Source organism: Pinus tabuliformis, chromosome J, assembly GCF_031772625.1.
Source record: "Pinus tabuliformis cultivar Carrire ecotype Pingquan chromosome J, CPIR1, whole genome shotgun sequence".
Classification (NCBI taxonomy): domain Eukaryota; kingdom Viridiplantae; phylum Streptophyta; class Pinopsida; order Pinales; family Pinaceae; genus Pinus; species Pinus tabuliformis.
Window position 1 is genome coordinate 233,776,832 of NC_142295.1, and position 21,125 is coordinate 233,797,956.

The following is a 21,125-nucleotide window of genomic DNA, read 5'->3' on the forward strand; positions in this document are numbered from 1 at the left end:
GGGTCCCCCTACTCATCCTTCCTAGTCCACACCCCCTCCTTGGTCGTATCCTCCTCAATACCATACTCAATCAACTGCTCACTCGTTTCATTCTCACGCTTAGCCACAACCTCAGTGGAATGCACCTCATTAGGGATGGAGGCCCCAATACAACTCTCCTCCTACTCTTTTTCCTCCACCACCTGCTCAACCACAACCTTTACCTCATGCTCCTCCAAGACAACCCCGTATACCTGCTCAACCAAAGCCAAATCCCAATAACAGGCAGGCCCAGCAGGTATATACTGGTGAAACAACATGCCCTACCTATGTTGTGGAGATTCAGGAGATCAACCTATGATCTAGGAAGGTCCTCCCAGATAGCCAACCTCCTCCTAAGGAGGATGAGGAAGAAAAATAGGAAAGTGAACCCAAAGCCATTCCACCCTTTCCTGAGAGACTAACTGGAACCACGCAACCAACCCCAGAAGAAACTAAACTTCTGGGAGAACTTAAACAATTATGTGTGAAAATACCACTTCTCTAGGCCATAAAAGATGTACCAATCTACAATAATTTTATCAAAGAGAAGTGTTTCAGGCACCCAAGCAGGTGCAAGAGAGATGTCCCAACTATCAATGTCATAGGACAACTATCCGACCTGATGTTGGGACAGGGAATCTGTCCAAAATATCTGGACCCTGGGAGTCCTGTAGTCGATGTCCACATCAATGGCACCATAATCCCCCACACCTTGATTGATCTAGGGGATGCCATTAACGTTATGACCAGGGACACTATGCTCAAACTCAACCTTCAGAGTTCCCTAAAAAAGACCTCAACAGTACTACAGTTGGAAGACCACTCCACTGTGACTCCTAAGGGGATTATGGAAGATGTCATGGTCTCCATTGATTCCTGGGAGTACCTTGCTAACTTCTTGGTTCTTCAGCCAAAGGCAAAGCTCACTGGGTATCCCCTCATCTTGGGGAGGCCTTGGTTAGCTATTGCAGATGCTTACATTAGTTATCGAGCTGGGAGCATGACCATCAAGAATGGGCATATTTCCAAACAACTAGTCCTATATCCTCCTGCCTAACCTCTACTAGAACATGACTTACCTCTCTGGTTGGAGGAGGAAGATGAGGATGAAGTCTACTCTGCACCATTATGCACAGTGGAAGCCACCAGGGGAGGTCCTCAAACCGAGGATGATCTTATTGAGAATTTGATTCAAAATCCACCCCCCAGTGTGTTTCCATTAGAAGAGTTGGTGGAAGAAACCCAAGCCAATGCTTTAGTTGATCTCTGCATGGCTGATCCGACCTCTCTCCGAGTTAAGAATGTGGAATTTGGCCCTGAAATAACCTTGAAGATAAACTCATCCCCATCCACCTTTCACGAGAAAGAGCTGTGTAGCTTATTGAACAGCCATTTTGATGCTTTTGCTTGGAGCTATAAGGAGATGAAATTAGTCCACCCTTCAGTCTGTACCCATCAAATTTACATTAAAGAGGATTGTAAACCAGTCAGGCAGCCTCAAGGGAGGATGAATCCAGCCCTTAAGGACATTGTTAAAGAAGAACTGCAAAAGTTGCTGGATGCAGGATTCATCTACCCCATCTCTGACAGTGAATGAGTTTCTCCTTTGGTGCTTCTGCCGAAGAAAAATGGGAAGTGGAGAATCTGTGTAGATTATCAAGAACTTAGCAAAGCCACCAAGAATGACCATTTCTCTTTGCCTTTAATAGATCAAGTGTTGGATGGCTTGGCAGGGAAGAAGTTCTTTTCCTTACTAGATGGGTTTAGCAGGTACAATCAGATCCAAATTAGCCCGAAAGACCAAGATAATACCACTTTCACTTGTTCATGGGGTAACTTTGCCTACCGGGTCCTTCCCTTTGGGTTGTGCAACGCTCCTGCCACTTTCCAGAGAGAAGTACTGAGTACATTCACTGAGTTGGTTCTTGATTTAGTGGAAATCTATATGGATGACTTTACCCCTTGTGGTTCTAACTTCCAAGAAGCTTTGACTAACCTGAGGAATGTTTTAGCCTAGTGTATTGAAATGAACCTATCCCTCAGTCCTCATAAATGTGAATTCCTAATAACTGAAGGGACCGTGCTAGGTCATACAATTTCTCAGCAAGGTTTATAGGTGGATCCCAACAAGATTACTATCATCCAAAGGGTCCCGCCTCCTCAAAAGGTAACAGATGTTTGGAGTTTTCTAGGCTTAACAAGATATTATAGAAGATTCATTAAATACTTTAGTAAGCTAGCTTCTCCATTGTTTGGTCTTTTGGGAAAAGATGTTGAGTTCATATGGACTGACAACTGTCAAGAGGTTCTAGATGCTTTGAAAGGTAAGCTGATAACTGCCCCAATCTTGAGAGGTCCAAACTAGGCCCTACCTTTCCACATTCACACATATGCCTCGAACAAAGCTATAGGAGCAGCCTTAGGACAAGTTGAAGAGAAGCTACCGTATGCCATATATTTTGTTAGTAAAAACCTATCCAAGGCTGAGTTAAACTACACTGTAATCGAAAAAGAGCTCATGGCTGTAGTCCATTCCCTAAACAAGTTCAGACACTACATCAATGGCTATTAAACATTCGTGCATATTGATCATGCTGCAATTAGGTATTTGATGAATAAACCTGACGTAAACACTCATATCATTAGATGGTTACTTTTATTGGAGCAATTTGATTTGACCATTGTTGATAAGCCAGGTAAGGAAAATGTTGTTTCTGATTTTCTGTCTAGACTAGATCTGCCTGTAGGTGAAGAAGAGATGGTGGATGATCAAATGCCAGATGAACCCCTATTTTCTATTTCATTACTCTCTCCATGGTTTAATTATATAGCAAATTATTTGGTTTCAGCACAGTTTCCGCCATACCTGTCCTCAAAAGAGAAGAGCAAGATCGTGAGGAAAAGTGCCCCATTCACTTGGATTGGGGGCAATCTTTTTAAACTTGGCCCAGATCAGATTTTGAGTTGATGTGTCAGGGAGGAGGAAGTTTTTGACATCCTCCTAACCTGTCATGATAGGCCCTGTGGTTGCCACTTTGCAAAAAAGAAAACCACCTTCAAAATTCTACAAGCAGGGTACTATTGGCCCACTCTTCATCAATATGTTAGGAGATAAATTAGCCAATGTGACAGATGTCAAAGGATGGGGAAACCTACTCCAAAGGATGAGATGCCCTTGCAGCCTCAAGTGACTTTCAAGCCATTTGAGAAGTGGGGCATGGACTTTGTGGGTCCTATCAACCCTCCTTCAAAACAGAAGTCCTACATCATTGTGTGCATGGATTACCTGACAAAGTGGGTGGAAACAAAGGCAATCAAAGCAGCAACAGAAGAAAAAGTAGCTGAGTTTTTGAGGGAAAATATCTTCTACAAGTTTGGCTACCCAAGAGAATTAGTCACAGATCAAGGAAGTCAGTTTACATATAACCTAATTGAAGACATGCTTACCCATCACAAGATTAAGCACAAAACTTCCACCCCTTATCATCCGCAAGCAAATGGACAGGTGGAAGTTACTAACAAAGCTTTGGAAGGGATTTTGACTAAGGTAGTGAGCAGCAGCAGAAAATATTGGGCAGATCGCTTGGTTGAGGCCACCTGGGCCTATAACACTACTTGGAAAACTACAACAGGTTTCACACCCTATGAGCTGGTCTATGGGAAGAAGGCTTCGCTGTCCATAGAATTTGAATATAACACATTGAGGTTAGTAGCTCAGCTGGGCCTAGATCTCATCCATGCACAACATGAAAGATTGCTTCAGCTGAATGGATTAGATGAACAAAGAATGCAGGCCCTTCTCCACTCAAAGGTAGTCCAACTTCAAAGAAAGATATGGCATGACCGACACCTCAAAGAAAAACAATTTCAGCCAGGAGATTGGGCGCTGCTATATGATTCAAGATACAAAGATTTCAAGGGCAAGCTGAGGACAAGATGGCTGGGACCATATACAGTGGAAACATGCAATGACAATGGTTCAGTCATTAATCGGACCTTTGATGAAGAAGCCATCCCCATGCTCATCAATGGGCATAGATTGAAGATTTATAGGAAGCCCCTTTCCAAGTAGGAGTTCATTGAGACTCTTGGTAAATCAGTATTTGTAGTGGAGCAAGTCCCTGTCTCCACTCCACCTACGCCATGAGCAAAAAAAAAAGAGAGAGAGAAACAAAAAAACAAAAAAAAATGGAATAAAAGATCCCTGGGTGAAAACCTCTTGGAGGTGTCCAAGGAAGACAGTGAGGGTAAAAACCTCCTGGAGGCGCCCAAGGAAGATAGTGAGGGTAAAAACCTCCTGGAGGCGCCCCAACAATCTCAAACTAAAAAATAAATAAATAAATAAACCTAACTCCTTTTGAATAAATTCCAGGTTGTAGGAAGGTCATTACAGGTTGTAGGAGGATCACACAAGACAAAAACAAAGGACATGACCAGGCTGCAGGCATCCCTCACAATCCATTCCTCCATCACCGTTACCCTTTCCCAAGTTTTGGTCTCATTTGGTCTGAAATTTCACATCCTACAGGAAACTCTGTATCTTCTACAGGAGGATCCTGTAGAAACTACAGAAAGGCCCAAATCAATCTCAGAGGGGGACCCGAAGGTTGGAAATCTATCTATGAGGCCTGTGAACCTCCCTGCCTCCATCCATTGCCCTATGTCACCAGTCCATCTCTGTACACCTTCATTGGACTCGTTTTTATGTCCCTACACAGTCACACACAGAAATTATGTTTCCTTCATGCTGCAAACAAAAAAACATTAATGACAAGTCAAAGCAGCAATCTTTTCACTCACCCTACCTGATACCTTCCATCTGTGATTCCTTGTCATCTGAGACCTTATTCAGCAATTGTAGCCCTACTGAGATATTAGCTTGAACTTCATAAGGAGAAGCAGCTACAGGAAATCCTAAAGGATTCCTGTAGCAGCTGATCCCTCTGAAAAGCATACTCCAGAGACAGGGTCAGCAAAGTAGGGCATATGAAACATGCAAGGAGCTCTATCATAAATCCAAAATATGCATAACATGACCGCCACTGAGCAGGTAAGTGCCTAAACCTATTCCTCCATTACATGAATCATATTTCAAGGCTGGATTACTATGGAAATGGTTACGATTGAAAGGAATCGGTGGCCAGTTAACTGGCCACCCTCGTTTAGTTACACAACCTTGTGGAATTCAAACGAGCCCTATCAAATTCAAAACTATCGATTAGATACGTAGCCAGCATGTGTGGTATGTCCATTCAGGAAAAAAAACATTTAGGACTGGTAGTGGTGGCGGCGGATAACGGGAGTAAGGGAGGTGATGGCAGTCAGACGACATGCAGAAACATTATGATCGTGACGTAGGACCAACGGTCTGGATGGGGATAATGTACCCATCCGGCCACCTCATCTCCTCACCACCGATCACACCAATAGTTAAAAGATAGCTCAGTTGAAACCTTCGCCACCCTTTGTTCATTTTGCATTCATGACGTTCTCGACTGGAGAATGCACCTACCACTTCTAGAGAAACTAACCAGTCGTCCTTCGATAGTTTTTTGCCAGTTTTTTTAAAACCTCCTGCCTAGCGGGCTCTACAGGAGCACAGTTTCATTCTACAAGAGCTGGGAGATTTCTACAGGAAGGTTTCTACAGGAAAGGCAGAGAACAGCTCTGCAGAAGGAAAACCTGAGATTTTCGTCAAAATTCAAGCTCAAAACGAGGTAGGCTTAGGAAAACCTCTCTGCATATGACTTGTCTGAGTAAGGTGGTGAATTAAACATGGCATTAGATTGAAAAAAGAGAGTGAAAGTCTGCCTGCACATTGAAAAAAGTGAAAGTCTGCCTGCATATTTTCCCTGAGTCTACACAGTTTTCTGTTTTCTTCTCTGCATCCAAAATCTCCTCATCCTTTTTCAAATTCTACTGTAAGGAAGATGCATGCAATAGTAGAGGCCAGCATGTGTGTGTGAAAAAAATGAATTTGCATATCTATCTACTTGCTGAAAAGAACCTGTGTCCTTATCCTCTGTTCTGTAAAAAAAAATTATTTTTCAAAAACAGAAAGTCAAATTCAGGATAACAACAGTTTAAAACAGGGGAATTATTGCAATTTGATGTTATAAGGAGAAGCACACGGGAAATTCCTTCTTTGATCTCAAAAAAAGACAGAATTCAGCTATCCTCTGTTTCAGTGTTGACTGTTTTTCTCACCTGAGCATTTTTTTCTTTGGTTAAAACACAAAAAAAGAAGCACTCAACACCATGCCAGGAGGATTCATGAGAAAAGAACCTTTAAACTCTAGCAAATTACATGAGCACCCTGAGGTGGTGGCCCTCTTCACTAGGGAAAATTGGATATCCTTCTTTGACAAAATTTAGGGATATGATGAGGAGGTGACTGAAGAATTTTTGATGTCCCTAAGACCACATTCGAAGACACATGCCACAGTTAGTTTTAGGGGTTTGACCCTAGAACTTACACCTGATTTCATCAGTAGAATTACCGGTCTCCCACTGGGGCTCCCTTGGAGCAAAGAGGAGAAATCATTGGGACAAGTTGCTAAGAAGACATTTTTTCTACCTAAGGAACACCCTGTAGAAGATAAAAATGGGGTCAGAAGGACAAGCTTGCCTCCTCTCTAGAGTGAAGTCAATTACCAAATAATGAAGTATATCACATGTGAAGAGAGGTTTAGCATAATTTAGGGTTATCATTTCAAGTTGCTGCATGAATTGAGAGATGGGATGGACTTGCCTCCAGCTAGAAAACTGAGCATACCATATTTCCTCCTTCAGTCTTTAATTGAAGGTGGTATAAAGCTAAATGTAGGGGTCCTAGATCAGTTTGCCCACCATGGGCTCATCAAACTGTTGGTGGAAGATGCATTACACACCTATACAATCCCCATAGCTTAGGAAATCTTCATAAATATGTCCAGGGATGATGACATAAGAACTTTGACTAAGGACGTTAGCCCATCCAACGGTGATGAGGAGGAGCAAACTGAAGAAATTGAGAAAAACAATGATGAGGGAGCACAAGAAATTCAAGCAGAGGGCAAAACAGAGGAAGAATAGGAGGAAAAAGAGCAATTTTACAAGACTACTAAGCCTAAGGCAAAAAAGGAGACAACATTAAAAACAAAGAAGGGAAAAAGGACAAAGGTTGGGAAGAAAAAGGCCAAGAGAGCCTAAAAGAAGACTGCCACAGCCAAGACAGGGACCTAGCAAGAAAAAGAAAAGACACACCCTAAGATATCAGTGACACAAGCAGAAACAGTGGACATAGATAAGGCTATAGGAAGTGAAGGAAAAGAACGATAGAAAGAAACATCTCCTGAAATATCGGCAAGGTAAGCAGCAGCTGTGATTACTACATTAAGCACACCTATAAAACAAAAAGGAAAGAAAAAAAGGCAAACCTCCATGTATTTTAAAATCAGAAGAAGCACAAGGATCAAAGTGGGCAAACCCCAACCACCATCAAAAGAAACAATTGTCATTGAAGACACACCCACTAAAAAGAAGGAAGAGTCTCCTTCCAAGATATCTATCACCTATGAAAGAGGAAGCCCCAAAACCTCCACTTGGAAAGAGAGAATCAAGTTGATGGACTCAAAGGTAGTTCTATAGGAAGCCAAACATCTCTACAGGAAACTCTAGCCAAATTAAAAGAAACTGAGAAATTGGAGGAGAAGGCAACCAAATAGTCATAGGAGGAGAGCAAGGCCAAAGAAATACCTGAACCAACCCCTCAGCCTAATTTGGGCTCCTTTTACAATTTGCTAGAGGGTGGGAAAATCATCCCACAAAAATTTTTTGTACCGTTATTCTTCAAATTATAAAAATAGAGGGTCAGAACCCACACATGGATGCAAATCGCTAAATCTAAAGGAGTTGAGGACATAGGCCACATGGAGGACAAGCTAAAGGAATTAAGAGGGGATTTTTCCATGGTAAGGCACATAGAAAGCCATGAAAGAGCTCAGCTATAGGAGGAGAATGAACTACTGAAAAAGCAGTTGCAGCTACAGGAAGTTCATAAGGGAGATAGGTTGTCCATTTTGGGAGGGCAGCAGCAGAAAGAAGGTCCTCTAATAGACAAGGAAACAACCGAGAAATAGCAGAAAGAGGGAGAGCCACAAGCTGATGTTGAGATGCTAATGAAACTGCTGCAAGAAAAGGAGTTTCAGGCAGTAGAAGAAGTGCAAGTTTTAAAACAGCAGTTGCAAGAAAAAAAATCCCAAATGGCCTGCATGGCCCGCTGGGCAATAGAAGCCTTAAAATATAGGCAACCTACTAAATCCTATGCATTATATCTTAAAGACCAATGGTTGCAATTTCAAATTAAAACATTGGCCCAAAGGGGCACCATCCCATTCCAAAATTATAATCAGTTTATGCATTTGTGTGACAATAGCTCAGCTTAAGATAAGGCCAAGTTAGCATAATTCTATTTACACAACTTGGCACTTCCTAACATGAATATATGGGACCCAAACATTGCATTAGGAGACCTACAACTCATGGCCATGGCTTCTTGGTTAAGCCATGACAAAAAGAGGGCAGTAGAGATTCAGAAGATTATGACCAGGGAGCTAAGTGAGCCACTCATGATAAGGGCAGAACTAGAAGATCCCTCAACTCTCATATATGCCCATCGACACCTTGCAGACAACCCTCACATTGCACCTGACTATGTTGAAAGGAAAGCACATGCCATTGCTCACTTTGAAGATATGTAAAGACTATTTGGTGATAATTGCCTTCATGTTTTCACAAGAAGATGGAATACATTGTCCTATAGTCTGAAAATAAGAGAATATCACTCCCCAACTAGAATGAGGGAGGTTATGAGAAGAGTACCCCTATACAAACAATCAATGCAGAACTTGAAAGCCAACTAGATTGGCCTTAAGTTCAGCCCTCCACTACTGTTAGGGCTGTTAGAAGGGGTCAAGGAAGAAGAGGAACAAAAACAATGGGAGGAAGTGGACAGAAAGGCAGGTTTTCATGATAGAGAAGAGGACATCACCTCAGAGTCCTGGGATGTCATAGAGGCAGTCAAAGCAATCAAAGATGATGAACTGGATTAGTTGCTCAGAGGATGAGCAACACATTCAGCAGGGGGTGATGATGAGCCCCGGAAATGGGTAACTATATGGGCTCATTTTTCCTATTATTCTCATTTAATCCACCATTCTCCATAGTTTTATGCATGCTTTTGAATATATTTATGTTAATTGAGTGAATTGGAATAATCACTTTACCACAAAGTCTAATACGTGTTTATTGCAGATTTTTGGACATTTTTGGACCAAGACCAGGCATTTATGAGCAGATTGACAGCCAAATTCGAAGAAACAAGGCTGAGGATTTATAGGAGGGGTGTCTCTTGCATTAAATGACCCCTTCCTCGAGTTCTCCACCAACAGCTCAGAGTTCAACAGCCCACTAAAGATGATTTCAAGGGGCAGCCAAGCAGGTCTAGTGAAGTGGCTGTTATCTGCAGTTTTGGGCAGTCAAGCTCCTAAAGTTTAGGAGGACTGCTGGGAGTGCTCACTTGCATAAATAGGAAGGCTTCAAGCTTTAGTATGTTAGCCATTTGATAGTCTATTGTCGCACTTTAGTGCAGCCTTGTAATCAGCTCATTTTCGAGCTTCTTCTTGCAGATAGTTTTATGATGTAACTATTTTTTTTATCAATGAAGATGAATCCAGCTTTGAACTAGTTCTGATCTTTCCTAGGGGGTTGTAGCTCTTGGGGTTGGGCCCAACCCAAGTTCCTAGTACCTCCTTTATGTACTTTTATGTGTTTTTATTGCATTGATAGAATAATTTTTGTTATTTAGGTTAAATCTTGCTTTGTTACTTAGGTTGTTTTTTATGATTAAGATAGTTGTTCTTACTTCAAGTTGATTTGATAGTTTGATAACAGAAAGGATCCACAAAAAGGCTACCAAGCAGTCCTTAATCTCCTTTCTCCCTCCTTGGGACCATGAATTGAGACCAAGGCACACTTGCTGCCATAAAAACATTGTTTTTGCCTTCCAATGCAATTGCTAGTGTTAGATTTCGAGTTGGAAAAGTCGATATCAGTTCTATTTTCATACTTAGATATGTTCTTGCTCAATTTCCATAGCTTTCTTACATGACTTCCTGTCTATAAATTTATGTTCATCACTTTTCTGGTTTTTAGGTCAGAATTAGGTCAAAATAGGTAAAACTCTATTTTCTTAGCTTTTGCTTGGGTCAGTTTTGGAAAGTAGTGTGCAGAACACCTATAAGACACTCCAACCTATCCTTCCTCCGTCATACAACCTGCTCCAGCCTCTCTCTCAAGATTTCCTTCACCCATTCGCCATACTCTCCCAACTTGCCCTAATTTCTACATTTTTGTGCAACATTTCTTCCTTCACCTTTGAACAAATCCAACCATCTTCTTCACTCTTGAGCTTCATTTACCAGGTCCTAGACCCCTTAAAATCCCTATCCATCTTTCATTTCTACTTTCCCACCATTTTTCCACCTTCAACCCTCTAAAAACTACTTTCGGCCTGTTCCTGTAGAACTTCCTGTAGAATTTCCTGTAGATCCCCTACAGCCTCCTGTAGAAGTTCATGCGAGTGATTTTTTGAAGTCTGATCACTATGGAAATCTCTAGAAGGGTGCTAGGGACTCCTTAGGTCCTCTCCACACCTTTCCAACCTCCTGCAAATGCCCACTCCATTTCCTTTCGCCAATAAACCTCTACACAGTCACAAATAGTTAAAACACATCCATAATAATTCTACATAAAATTGCTCGAAAAGACAAAAAGATGATTTTTCCATATTTTCCTTTAGAAGTAGATTAAACACATGCATTTTACCTTTTCAAGATTCAATGGCATCCAGTTCAGTAGTTTACATCTCTTTTCTTGCACAAGTAGTGTTCGTCGGTAAAACTAGGGTTTGCTAGGGTTTGCGTTTCCTTTCAGATTTCATCTTCTTTCTACAAGTAGACTAGCCTCTTTTGAGTTAGCTTCCTTCCATCACAGTTAAAAGCTTCTTCTTAAAACTCATAGAAGTTGGCTTGGGCTCCTAGCGAACTTGTGCTAGTTGATCAAGTGACAGTCTACAGTAAGAGCTAATACTTGTGCATATAGCACGTCGCTTCCAAATTTGTTACGAACTACCGAGTTGATAAAAGTAAAGTAGGGAATCCCGGGAGTTGCAGCATCATTGCTGCAATACTGGAGCTCACCAGTATTCCTTGTCAAATTTGACCCAATCATGAAAAATAAATAGATAAATCATTATTTTTCTTATTTTTCTCTAAGAATAATTAACTAATCACTAATTAATTATTATTCTTTGTTAAATTTCACTAAATCCCTTAGGAGTAATTAAATAAATCCTTATTTTTTATTATTCCTTAACTAATTCCTTGAGATGATAAATAAATAATTTATTTATTTATTATTTCTATATAAAAGTTTAAATACTTTTTCCCTCCTAACCAAATATAATAAAATATTCCAAGTGGTTATTCCAAGAATGGGATCAACAATATCTTATTATTGTTCATTATTTGAGGATAACTCAATATTTTGTTATAAATAGAAGGGTTTTCCATTCATTATTCAATTTTGATTATTTTCATTGTTGCACTCACTATTGTAACTCTGATTATTTTCGTTGTCGCACACCATATTTTTGTTGGTTTTTCACATTATAGAGGAACGAGACTCTACACAAGCTGAAGACGTGTGAGGATATCCAAGAACCCATCCCATAGAGGGGGACTGGTAACATTTATCTGTTCTCTTCACAAATGTTATTATTAAATTATTTTTTACATATCTGGTTTCCATTCGATGATTGGAGTTATTACTCTTTCTTTTTGTTGTTTAACTATGATTGTGGCATAGAATCACACTTTGGAAGGTTTTATTTCTATCAGTTGTTGCAGATCTACAATGTTTAGCAGTCATTTATATTGTTGAGATTGTTTGTCATCCACAATCTTAAGTGGGTTCTTTTCGTACATCATTTAGAAGAAAACATTCCAACAAAATTGGCGACTCCGATGGGTTTTATACTTTAAATCTAGAAACCTCGGTTACCTTCGGTTTTCAACATAGGGTTTCTTCTTTTTTCAATTCTCTTAATTTTTCCTATTTTTTTAACCCTAGATATGATAAATTTCTGACTTCCGCAAGCTTTCTGGTCATTTCCACAGGTCACAGGAACCAGTCGCAACAAAGGAAACACTTTTTTCTGAGATTTACTGATCGAGATCCGCGGAAAATAAATCGCAGTTCTTAGCCCAAAAAGTGTGATCCCTATAGAGAAACAGGTCAGTATCTATGATTTCTGAGTTTTAGGGTTTTTCTCAGATCGGTTTCTAGATTTTGCATAGAGTTTTCCGTTGGGTGTCTGACCTCTGTCTCATCCCGCTTAGGCCTTGAGCCACTATGTTTTACACGTCAAAGTCTAATTTAGCCTGCCCTAGGGCTTCTAGTACACTTCCACCTTTCTAGGAGGAGTTTAGCTGAGTGAGTAGTCTGAGTTTCTGCAACACTTTTAGCCACATTTTCTAGATCTGTACCCTTTTGTTTCAGATCTGTTAAGATAGGTTGTTACCATCCATAGTTTCACATTTAAAGTTGTTTGGTCATTTGCCTTGGGGTCCCATCGGTTTCCCTAGGTGTTTCACCCATCTCCCTATATTTTTGCAACAATCTTCCCCTCTGTTTTTTTGTTGTTGCTGCACCACTTTTCAGTAGCTTAGTGTCACTTGATCCTAGACACACCGACATTTAGATCTCTTGACCATTTCAATTTATTTCCCATCGGTTTAGCCACCAAGAAGAATAATGTTTGCAAACCGAGTTTGGGTGGGGTTTAGTTAATCGTTTTGTTGTTCATTTTTTGTTATTTATTTCAGTTTATTTTTAGAAAGCTTTTTTCTTTTTTACAAACATGATCTGGGCTTAATCAATTAATACACTTGCACACACAAGCACACCTTAAGTGAAGGGCACTTGGTTTACACCACCAAGACAAGACTTAACATAATAAATTTATCTCCCCACATAGAGACAAAGATATATTGTTGAATCTCCTTTCACTATTTTCGTGCTGTGTGTGCCTTATCATCATTGTGCCACCAAGGTGTGTGTTGTGGAGATTATTAGGCCTTCACCCCCAGTTTCCACTTGGGCATATTACTCCTCCCGTCAAGTTCGATTTCATAGACCTCGAGTGCCCATACCGACTCTTCTCTTGGTTCTTCTGATTCCGAGCCTCCTTCACCACATATCGTCACCATGTATGGACCCATAGTAGGTGCAGGAAGCCAACCTAGTGTTGGCTCCAATTCTATGCTGATAGTCACATCAAGCGGAATTTTAGGAACCGTTCTGGTAGCCCCCATGCTCCCCTTTATGGTTAGGTTATGTCTGCTGGATCTTAACCAGTTAACAAATGACCCCATACACCATGATGATGGTTGGCCCTCTATGCCAACTAAGCTTCCCTCATACATCCCAAAGTTTGAGAATAGCACTGGAGAGGATCCTACCAACCATGTTCGATCCTTCCACATGTGGTGTTCATCCAACTCCATAACCAGTGACTCCATTCGTCTTCGGCTCTTCCAACACACACTTACTGGAGATGCTGCAAAATGGTATGTATACTAGCCCTCTACATCTCATTCCATTTTCGTGAAGCTTGCTAAAGTGTTCCTTTCATATTTCCAGTTACCTCTCTGGTACGACACTGGTATGGAGCCATTGACCAGATTCCGTCAGTCCTCCACCACTCGCCTTTCTGACCATGTTTAGGAGTGGTGTCAAAGGAGGAGCACATGTCGTGCCCCACCTTTTGAAGACCATGTTTATCTATATTGGTTTCTTAAGAGCCTTTTATCCCCCGTTGGGAAAGATGTTGCATCCCATTTTCCTCAAACCGAGGAAGAAGCTCTCCAGACCGCTTTGATATATGATCTGATTTATGCACAATCCATTTATGTCTATACCATTGTTATAGACATATTTGGGCACTGCAACCCCAATCACATGTGTCCATAAACCAAGGGCTTCTAAATCCCTAAAAGTGTTTTTTTAGACCCTAAAGGATCAAGGTCAACTGATTACATCATTTCCCAGAAGTTCTCCCTAAAAAACTGCTCAGAACTAGTCAAAACAGGACCATACAGACTACTCCATGCTGAAGGTGCAATGTATCTCACCTGCTACAGACAAAGGGTGCGATGCATACTGAAAATCCCTTCTATAGGGTGCGATGAGCGAGAGCAAACAAATGGCAGAAGTAGTTTGCTAGGTGGAAACTCAAAGAATCTTCTAGAAACTACTCATATGACACTTGCCTCTCTGAATTCACCCAGGGATGAGTAAGAGATCATGAAATCACCAAGTGGAACCAAGAACTATCCGTGAAATGACACTAATCAAAATCCTAGAAGCTGACTCACTCCCTTGCAAACATCTATATATCGATCCCTCATCCTAGAGATCCAGAGGCTGGGATTTTGCAATTTGTAAGGAAGTGCTATTGGTTATTCTTTGAGACATTGTATTGTTGGGTGATCTTGCTTTGTATGAGGTGAAGAGGGCTTTCATGTTGGGAGGATGATGTTGGATCTGATAGCGTGGTTGTAATCCTCTCTTCTACTACTTCTATCAATAAAGCTATTTGAGTTTTCCTCCATATACTTGTATATCTCTTAATCTTGTATTTGTATATGCATTTGTATGGTTGATGTACATCTGATCCTATATTGTTTATGGTTATAGATCTCTATGCTTTGATGGTATTTTGTTGCTTTGACTCTACAAGTGTTCTTTGAAGCGGGACAAGTGAGAAAGGAGTGGTGAAAGATCTATCAAAGGAGAGGGGAAACAAGCAAGGATACTAGCGAAAGACTGAGTTTGGTACTCTCTGCTTCTCTGTCATCTATCTCCCATAAAGGAAAACACAAGTAACTTTGGTTTGTTTGTTTCTAAGATAGCTACCCGTCTTAGTGGGACTAGCAGCTCTGAGTGGACACTAGTTTTCGCGATAAAAAAATGGTGACTCCACTGGGGAGCGAATAGTTTGTTTGTTTTGTTACTGTTGTTTTCTTTATAAACTACAAATGGAGCCTGAAGTTAAGCCAGCTAGCCTTCGAACTGCTTTTGCTATGAAACTACAAAGTAGATCAATGCTACTTCAGTCAATCTCCGAATTGGTTTATGAACTGAACATCTGAATTGAAAACATCCTAAGTGCCCTGGTGGTAGCTCAAATAACCTCATTATATCAGCCCCTATACTTTGTGTTTATTGTCTATCATTAGCTCAACCTAAATCCTTGAACTTAGCTGCAAACTGTGAGTGAAAACCAAGCTCAGTCTCGTCTGTGGACCATCGCACTGTCTCTCATTAGCAACCTGGATGAATCGCACCTCTCGTGTGTTGCAAGTGAGATGCATCCCTGTTTCCCTGTGTTACAATTGCGATGATTGAGTAAGACTGTTTCCGCCTCTAGATTTTGGTTTTTTCTTCATTGTCTTCAGCTTTATTCAGTAGTTTTGTTGTCTATGATCAGTATATCACTGTTGAAACCCTCTTCCTTTACATTATTCAGCCTCCATTGATAAAGAATTGTGAATGTTTTTTATGTATTTTTAATCATTTACAGTTCTCCTTTGCGAACAATAGCTTAATCGAACTGTCATCTTTTGATTTGAAAGTGTCACAACTGTTGTTTTCAGCCAAGAAAAAGAGTGTCGTCTCCTCTTTTATATAGTCGATTACACTTTTTCCATTGTATTTGATTTGAATTATTAGTATTTCAAGTGTCGAAAATAGTTTTAAATTTGAAATCGCAAAGTGTCATCTTAGTCTTCCTTTAGTTTTTTGAATAAAAAATTGTTAGTACTGTTGCTTTGAAATAAAATAGTTCAAATCTGTACTTAGTTTTCCTTTTGTCTTTCTCACATTAAGGAAACTGAAAAACAAATACATGTATGTGCATTTGCATTTAGACTGCATGCGGAAATTGATTTAGGAAAAGTGCATCTAGCGTGTGCTCTCTGCTCTATGTTGAAAGAATTCTATTTCTATTTCCTTAGTAGCTAGGATTTCCATTGCTAAAAGAAGGTAAACGATTGTTTATCATCTTAGATTGCATTTTTAGGAATTGTATATCTACATCACGTGGTGAACCTTAAAGGCAAACTTCTTAAGAAATATCAACTGTAAAATAAACCTCAATGAACATAAAAACACTTTAGAACCTAATGCACAACATTTAGAAGTCTAGGCTAGAGACGTATTCTGACATCGTAAATCCTGATAACTATTGTTTTCATCATAGGTTGAGCGATTCCTCCTCTTTGAGACGAAAAGTGCCAGTACAGACTTGTGCTCCCACGTACCATTGAGTATATATTGGGAGACCACAATAGGTTATATCCTTTATCCTTAGGAAGTCGTGTCTGTCGCCCTATCGATCACAACGCACTGAACACAACATTCGAGAAGATTGACTGTCGTACTATAAAAAGTATTCTGCAGTTTTGCGATTGGTTTGGTAATCCCTCTATCTAGATTTCCAAAGTAGTCACTTTCATTCATTTTCGGACTCCTTAAAAGAAAAGGTCCATCTGAGCACTTGTCACTTCAGGCTCATTAAAAATTGAAGGCGACTAGAGTCATATTTATCTTTTTCTTGACTCTTAAAAATTGAAAAAGCAAGTTGTGTCAAAGCGTCATAAAATTCATTTTAATCGGAATAACATCAATGTTCCCTCGTTGGTCTTAGGTTGAGAAAATGGAATCTACCAATCAAGGATTTCCCCTTGGGGGAAATCCTAGTCCTTTCTCCTCTTGGGGAGATGTTGGTGCTCCACACATGGCTACATTGCCCCTTTCAGGACTCACAACTGGCCTGCCAATATGGCTTTTCTCGACCTCTGTCGTTCAAAACACCGTAAATCCTCAGCAATCAAATCAGCAACCAAATGATACTGAAGTCACTCCCCCACCTTCTACTTCGTTTGTTTCTCCCTCTCCTTCTTCCTCTTCGCTTGGTAAAACACTAAAAACCAAGTAATTGAGAAGAAGAAGACGAAGCCAATAGCGAAAGGGGGCAACCATGCATCATCTGGCGAAAATCCACACACTGCACCTTCCAAACATAAATCTCCATGTGTCATCTGCAAGGGAGACCACTATCATCAAGATTGTCCCTGCATCCCATGGATCCTGAGGGACTGGTCTCCCTGCTTGCACAATCCGGTGTCTTCAACCTCTGACGATCATGTTGAGAGCACACCATCAACTAGTGAAAATGAAGTCAAAGGACAGAAAGGAATATCTAAATTTCCTTGTAGGCTGTGTGAAGGCAATCATGCCCTCCACCGTTGTCCCTCCTTAGACGAAGCTAAAAGAGTCTTGGATAACCGTCTTGCTTCCCCGCAGTGACTTCCACCTGAATACAAGAAACTCTTGCCAAGTCCATCGCTAGATGAAAATATGACTGACACACCTCTGTCGTCGGTCGAAGCATCTATCATAGAAGATAAACCCTCTGAGTCCAAACTGGACCAAAGTCAACAGGTCAAGACGGCAGTCGACCCAGTCTTGTCTTCAGAAGGTCCACCTTCAGATGATACAGTCACCAAAGAGAATGAGAACGACACTGCTCAAATTATTTTTGTTAACACAGAATCCGATGAACATGGGGGAAATCTACTCGTTCCTCTACCGCAAGAAGGAATTTCGTCAGAGATTCATCCAGACGTTTATTCGGCCCCTCCTCCAAGAAATCTAGTCGTTTCCTTCGATTGGAATCTACTAGGGAGACCCTGCCTACCATCTAATGTACCATTTTGAATCATAATACAAGCTTACAGAATGATCATGGTTGGTACTATCATAGATGAAGGGGATTTTGTGAATATCCTTTCCTCAACTGCTTGGAAAGCGCTTGGTTTGCCATCTCTTCTGCCTAAGATTCGAAATATATCAGGCTTCAACAAAGGAACCAGTCGACTGTTAGGGATCCTTCCAAATTTTCCTATAACTTTGAGAAGGAAAATCATTCATCTAAATGTAATGGTAGTCCAAGGGCCTTTAGATTACAATCTACTCCTTGGTTGTGACTACATTTACAGCATGGGAGCTATTGTTTCCTCACTCTTTCGAGTGATGTGTTTTCCGTATGAAGGCAGAATGGTCCAACTAGTTGACCAGCTTTCATTCCCTAGTTCAAACACATATACTAGTCAAATTCCATCCCTAAATGGTCTTTTTGCACGAGGAATGTCTCATCGACCTCTAGTCTGTCCACCTGATGAGCGCGAGTGATTCGGTGAATGTGACTAAACCCAGGAGGCATGCGCCCTGGTCTGCTTCAATAGGAAAACCCTAGATATAAGGTAGGTTTCTGCATAAGATATATGACTAGTCTGACGTCCATGTCCATTTAGGAAAATGGGATTAGACTGGAAAAGGATTCCTTCGTAAAAAATTATGTGATTGGAAATTCCCACCATTCACCTTTGTCTATTCCTGACAGAGCCAAGGAAGTGTTTTTTCTGCAAATGCGGACGAAACAATCTTGCTAATGCAAGAACTTCCGTATGGTAACCTAGAAACTCTACTTCTCTTTATACCTGGGGGCATGCAAACCTTTTTGCATGCAAGTGAAAAATGACCTTTTATTTTCTTAGTTTGTAGGCTTATTTTCTTAGTTTGTAGGCTCTCAACCCTTTAACCTCGTAGGTTGGTCATTTCTAGCTTGCATACAAAAGGCTCTGGAGCAAAGTTTCGCATGGGGCAAGCTCCCTAAAAAATGAACCTACCAATGAGAGACATCCTTATTATACGACTGGCACGAGTAGGTTTACGCGAAGTTCAAGCTCGTTAAAAAATAAACCTAGCAATGAGCACATGTTTCCCCAGAGTTCAAGCTCATTAAAAAATGAACCCACCTTCGGTAAATAATCTTTGCAATCGCATAGCTATCAGCTTTTGAACCTTGGTCATGTTCTTACCATCACCTCCGCTTTTTTTTTAGCCGATCATATGCCTCCATTTGATTGTTTACCCTTTTGAGGAATAGTTGCGACGAGTGATTCTATTAGCCACCTTCTTTACACTGCCATGATTGAAAAGTTCCAAACCTTACCTAAAACCAGTTTCTATCCAAAAACATCACTCATTCCTCAAAAACGAGTCTCCTTTAAGCTCTTTTTATCTAACTCGTAAAATATGAAAAGATTGTCGAGAAATTGGCCTTTCCAACTCGTTAAAGTGATTGGAAGTGCCATCCCTCCTCTATATTTTAATCTTTTTTGACCTGAGGGATCATTACACAAAAAGATCGAGCGTTTGTCTTGTTCGGCTCGTTAAAACTATCAAAAAGTCATCCCTTTCGTATTATTTTATACTTTTTTGGACTTAAGAGATTATATTACGAAAAAGGACTACTGGAGTTTCCTTTCAGTCTCTTTTTAGACTCTCTAAAATTGAAAAGTACCAAGTTATCTTTGTCGTTAAACTCGTTAAAACAATAGCGACAAACTTGTCCACGCAGACAAGAGCGAGTTTCACTGTCGCTAAGCTCGTTAAAACATAGCGATGGGTTTTCCCGAAGGGAAAATTATAGAACAAGCATATGTTATCCTCCTCAAGCTTGACAAAAATAAAGAGGTACTAGTCAGAAATGACTAGGGAAAAAGGGAAGAAAACTTGAATAACTTCATTGGTCGCAAGTCACTCTTGAACATGACACTTTCATTCCATCATCATGATTGAGTCGAGTTGGGTTATTCTATTCACCAGTCATATCACCATTGGTCCTCCGTACCATACATTTTGGGGTTAACGCTACCAGTCCATTCCAGTGTCGCCGATATGTTCAAGAGAAGTCACTCAGAGAATTCACCAACCCAGCTAACGCCTCATCCGTTGCAATACCTTAACGCTCCATTCTTTCATGACCGCCACCCTGAACCTTGTATCATCAAATTGTTTTCACCTCCACAAAATCATTTGCTTCGTTCTGTGTCGTAGATGTGGGATTCATCAAAGCCCTCCTACAATGGGTCACTTCTTGTCGACATCAACTCATTATCCAAGAAGTTGACTTAGGAACAACCCTTTCAGTACTTTGAAGCTTGCATGCCTCAATGGCAAGTTTCTCACTTCCGGCGACAGGTTTACATCAATGGCCTTCGACCGAAAGATTTTGCGTGGTGTTTGACATCGACTCATGTATTCACACCACGTGAATTGTACTGCAGTACCTTGAGGGTCATCATCATTATCGGTGATTCCTCTCGCACCTGTTAACAACTTACATCAATGGCTGGTAATCAGGTGATGTCTTTCCATGTTTGACATCAAAACATCTTTTCACATGGATCGACTTGTACTTCAGGTGAAGATTGAACAAGTTTGAAGACCCTGGATCTAGTTTCATCCATCCGGGCTGTGATATATTCAAGAAAATAAAATAAAGACATCAAATGTACATCATAGCTGCACAGATAATCATCCAAACTAAGGGATGATGACTCTACCAGAATCATCAGTCTGCCACACAGACGATTGTCTGTCTTATGTTCATGAAAATGAATTTATAAAGTTGAGCATGGGAATGCCCGCCTCAACTAGATCATGAAAATATTATGAAAATAATGTATTGTATTGTATCTTATTACAAGTCACCTTCCAGTTCGAAAAACCTCGGATCCTCATAATAAAGTATTTCACCCGACATCAGAAGATTTACGACCTCATGCTTTAGGGGGCAACTATTATAGACATATTTTGGCATTGCAACCCCAATCACATATGCCCATAAATCAAGGGCTTATAAATCCCTAAAAGTGTTGTTTCAGACCCTAAAGGATCAAGGTCAATTGATTACATCATTTCCCAGAAGTTCTCCCTAAAAAACTACTTAGAACTAGTCAAAACTGGACCATACAGACTGCTCCATGCTGAGGGTGCGATGCATCTCACCTGCTACACACAAAGGGTGTGATGCATACTGAAAATCCCTTCTGTGGGGTGTGATGAGCAAGAGCAGACAAATGGCAGAAGTA